Raw genomic sequence first — 5,000 nt, 5'->3', positions numbered from 1 at the left:
TTGCTTTGTCACTAAGAAAAAGCCCAGGTTTTATTTTAAGAAACAAAGAAAAAAAAATTGGCTGACAGATTTTTTTTTCTTTTTCTTTAAACAGATTCAGGTAAGCTTGTGGCCTTGAGAATATGTAGCGAGTTAAGTGAGACATCGTGGGCCATCTGCAGGGCCCGGGCTATGGAAGACCAGCAGCTGTTGGACTGTTGTTGGTCTCTTTACTTGCTACTTAAAAAAAAAAAAAAATGTTATCCTAATTGGCTCCAATCTGTAGGTGTAATTTTGATAATAGTCTTCACAAATTTTCTTTCTGTAGGCAGATATTCTTTATTCAAAGATGTTTCTCTTTTTATCATCATCAGAAGGCTTTCCTCATCAAAAGTTTCAAATCTTGTGTACAGTATTAGATTTTTAGGATCCCAGGAAATTGGATTTCTAATGATTCATATCATAAAAGCTTCATCATATTGTAATGGATAGACTTGAAGAACCATTAGAAAGGCCAGTACTGTTTACTGGTCTTGTACTAATTTCAAAGTTTCAGACTTTTTTCACAGTTAAAAATTTTATGCAGAAAATGTGGCCAATATTTTATCAGTTAAATTTTAGTTAACTTTAAATCATTCATGAAATCAAACAGGCTGGATATTTGAATATATTTCAAACCAGCTTTCATTATATCAGTGCATCAAACGATCATTTGATACAAATTTTTAAAAAAGCCTTACTTCATGCTGTTGCTTTTCTTTAAAATCTGTCAAGTGCTGTCTGTGAGAAGATTGATGCTGTGTGACACAAGGTTAGATATATCTGTTTAAACAAACAAACAAAAAAAAGAAAAGAAAAAAAAAATAATGGAAACATTCAAATGCATCTCAATATTTTAGTATTTTTGTATGATTGGTTGAATGCATCTATGTTACAGCTATCAGATATATTTAGAAAGCGAAGCGAGTTAAGGAAGGTAACACACACCCAGAGAGGTTGACAACCCACACAGCATTTTGTTTGGCTGTCAAAGGTTTATACATTTTGTATGTGATACTTCATTGATAAGTGTAAATAAAGAAAATTATATTGAAACTTGCCTCTTTATTCAACCTTGCATGAAAGATGTTGGATGACAGAAAATGCATGAGGTGTAATTCAGACTAAATTCAACCAAATGCTATTTTTTTTTTTTTTTATCAAAGGCTTGCTGTGAACTAAGATTCTTTAGTAAGTAAAGTCTATTGTAGTGGTTCATAAGAGCATTGGTAGAAAATATTCATGCCTAATGTTGAAAATTAATAGTATAAACAAGCATTTGACTCCACTCTTTATGTGATCACTACTAATTTTTGTTTTGAAGATTAAATATGTAAATCTTTGACAATCAAGAGCTTGTATTTTATAGATTCAGTACTTGGGAATACCAGGTAAAAAATATACCTAGCATATTAAAGATCTATGATAAACAGTAAACCATGTATAAATAATATCCTTCCAAAGCAGGCCACTGGTAGATCTGAAAGCTTTTGACTACTGTTATTTTTTGATTTTCAATTCTTAGTTCTGGTTAAAAGACAGCTGTATCTCTAAATATTTTTTTTCAAATTACATTTAATCAGCTAGTTTTCCAGTTGCCTTCTAATATTTGAACATAGTTTTTGCCATTCTCAGTACATAACTTTTTCTTCTGCTCTGATTGTTCTTGAATGTCCATTTGTGTCACTGCATTCCAAAGATTTAAATCCTCTTTATTTGTATGCAAACCTGTGCAAAAAAAATGCTACTGTAGAAAACGCTACATGGCAACAAAGGTAAAAGCAGAACACTAAATGTGCCAAAGGCATTTCACTATATTGTTTCCTCAAGGCATTGTCCTCTATGGAAGCAATATAGCAAAAAGGCCTTTGGTATATTCATGTGCTTCCTGGCTTATCCCTTCATTATTTTGTTTACAACTTGTTCAGCATGGACCCATTTAATAAAGTTGAAATGAAATGAATACAATTTGTTATAAGCACATGGCAAGCACATGTCAGAGGCATGGTGATATATAATGTATTAGTCACCAAATAAACAATCAGACAAGGAATCAAATAAACAAAATATTATGTACTGTTACATGCGCTCCCAAGTAAAAATAGTGAAAAGAAGAGAGAGAGTCGAAGTATCACGGAATAAAATAGCCTTGGAATTCACACAAACAAAAACACGAACTGCTAAGAAAAGTTTGCGAAGACAATACCGTTAAAAGAAAAAGAAAACCGGAAAGAAAAGAAAACGGCCAATGAAAATCGGAAACGAAACTTTGGAGGGAAACCACTGCATTCTTTCCTTTCCAGCGTCAAGAAATATGTTGAATAAGAGCAAAGGAAGATGGAAGTGATGAAGAAAATAAGGAAACATAGATACAGACACAGATACAAGCAGAGACAGACAGATGGGGAGGGAGAGAGCGAGAGCGAGAGGGAGTGGGAGAGAGAGGGGGGGATAGGGAGAGAGGGAGAGATAGGAAGAGAAAGAGAAGGAGAGAGAGAAGGAGAGAGAAGGAGGAAGAGGGAGAGGGAGAGAGGGAGAGAGGGAGAGGGAGAGGGAGAGAGCGAGAGGGAGAGATAGGAAGAGAAAGAGAAGGAGAGAGAGGGAGAGGGAGAGAGAGAGGGGGGATAGGGAGAGAGGGAGAGAGGGAGAGAGCGAGAGAGAGGGGGGGGGGGAGAAAGGGAGAAAGAGGGAGAGAGATTGGGAGAGAAGAGAGGGAAATGGAAATGGAAATGAAAATGGAGAGAGAAGAGATAGACGAGAGAGAGAGAGAGAATGAGAAAGAGAGAGAGAGAGAGAGAGAGAGAGAGAGAGAGAGAGAGAGAGAGAGAGAGAGAGAGAGAGAGAGAGAGAGAGAGAGGGAGAGAGGGAGAGAGGGAGAGAGGGAGAGAGGGAGAGAGGGAGAGGAGGGAGAGAGGGAGAGAGGGAGAGAGGGAGAGAGGGAGAGAGGGAGAGAGGGAGAGAGGGAGAGAGGGAGAGAGGGAGAGAGGGAGAGAGGGAGAGAGAGGGAGATAGAAAGAGGAAGAGAGCGAGAGGGAGATAAAGAGAGGAAGAGAGAGAGAGCGAGAGAGAGGGAGGGAGAGAGATTTGATTTGATACAGTTTATTTGCAGAACAGTTTACATGCCCTGCAAAAAGCCAGGGTAAGATGTCAAGTATCTATCCAAACTGGCTAATCTTCTATTGCGTAAAGGGCTTAGTCAAGCACAAATCTTACATACCTGAGGGGCTGCATTATACTGGTTAACATATTTACATGTTTTACCTAGTCGGTAAAAAACCTTTTATGTCACTGATCATGTCAAAGACAAGACCAGTGTCTATAATAAGATTAATATAATCTACAAGTGATGTTCTTTGTACAGTGCTGTTCGATCGATAGGATGCAGTTTCCGTACAGCAAAGCAAGTAGTGGTTGAGACTATGTGATTTAGCTTTTTTGCACAATTTACAGTGGTGATATGTGACTGGTTTTGCATCCAAAACTGCATCCTGCACATATTGTATAGTATAGTGATAGCCTATGCGTAGCCTGGTTAGTATAACTTGTTGCCTCCGTGATAGACCTTTATAAATTTCATAGGGCTTGTCCATGTATGATGTCCCGGCAATACTTTCATAATGCCAGATAGTGCCATGTCCATTCTTTTTCGTCTTTTCTGTAGCCCATACCTGATCCTCATAATCTCTTAAAGAGCTATTAATACGTCTTTTCATCTGAGTAAGAGATAATGGTATAGCATAGTGTGGTTCTTCATAGGAAAGTGCGAATTTGGCTAACTGGTCAACTTTTTCACATGATGGTATTCCTATATGAGACGGTATCCAGTGCAATGACACTTGTACATCCTGCTTCGAAAGTCTGGAAACTTGATGTAGGATGTTTCTAGCTGCCATATTTTCTGGGTTAAATGCAGTGAGGGTATAGATTGAACCCTGGCTGTCAGAAAAGACAGCCAGGTGGCGCCCCTGTTCACTACCTTCCTTTATGGCATGGTATATGGCTAATGATTCAGCATCAGTTGTGCTTGCCCAGTCTGAAATCCGCACACTTTCTCTATAAGAAATGTCGGGAATTAAGACTCCAATCCCAGCTGCTCCATGAGAATCAGTGGAGGCATCACAGTAGATTGCAAGTGGGGGTTCACCATCAAGAGGATGGAGGATATCTTCTATATACTTCAGGTAATGAGACTTCAGTTCTGATGTCAAAATCATGGATTTAGGTCCTGGCAGTTTGTCAATATGGACATATACACGAGTTCTATGCCATGGTGCAGATAGTTTGGTTTCTGAGATATTAAGAGCATCAATGCTCCAGACATTGAAGCTGAGGATGGTCTGGGCAGTTTTGGCTTTCCATTCTAAGTTGGAGTGCATTAGATTGGAATGTCAAGGCCGAGCAAACCTGACTCTGTGACTGATCTCATTTGCCAGAGCTTGGGAAATCTGTGGTTTGGGTAGGAGCTGCAAGATTCTAGTACCAAGAACGGTATTAATTTGGGTAACACGACTGTGGATTGTGGGGAGATCTTATTCTTTCCTCATGACCAGAACTTTGGCAGTCATTGGGCAACCGAGTATAATTCTCATAGCCTTGTTCTGCAGAACTTCAAGGGGTTTGAGGGCATTTGGAGGTAACAGACTAAGAACCGGACTCGCATAGTCAATCACGGACCGAACCAAGGTAATATACATCAACCTCAGGACTCTGAGGGAAGCACCAACGTATCTGTTACATATAAATTGTAATGGTCTTAAAAGTTCCAAGCAACGTTCTTTGATATCGTGAATAATTTCCTGGGTGAAACGAGAATTGCGTGACATGAGGTGTGGAGCAATCACCAGAACACCAAGATACCTGTAGGAGTAAGTCCTTGCAATAACTTGTCCACCTAAACTTGGTATATAGGGCAGTTGACGAGGTCTGGATATATGTTTGGTTTTGAGAGAGAGAGAGAGAGAGAGAGAGAGAGAGAGAGAGAG

General features: G+C 39.1%; 1 protein-coding gene across 2 annotated transcripts in view; it reads left to right on the top strand.

Annotated features, from left to right (window-relative positions):
• Ube3a (ubiquitin protein ligase E3A) overlaps positions 1-1,074 on the top strand; it is a 22,587-nt gene extending 21,513 nt beyond the window's left edge. For both annotated transcript variants that reach the window (XM_043036445.2, XM_043036446.2), the window contains exon 10: positions 95-1,074. The gene's annotated coding sequence lies outside the window, so the exon portion shown is untranslated. The remainder of the gene's footprint in view (positions 1-94) is intronic.
• The last annotated feature ends 3,926 nt before the right edge of the window (positions 1,075-5,000 follow it).

The sequence above is a fragment of the Penaeus japonicus genome, unplaced genomic scaffold (assembly GCF_977035675.1).
Source record: "Penaeus japonicus unplaced genomic scaffold, GWHDUDI00000001_assembly GWHDUDI00000027, whole genome shotgun sequence".
NCBI lineage: Eukaryota > Metazoa > Arthropoda > Malacostraca > Decapoda > Penaeidae > Penaeus > Penaeus japonicus.
The sequence above is the reverse complement of the archived record's forward strand: the minus strand, read 5'-3'. Positions and strand labels throughout refer to the sequence as shown.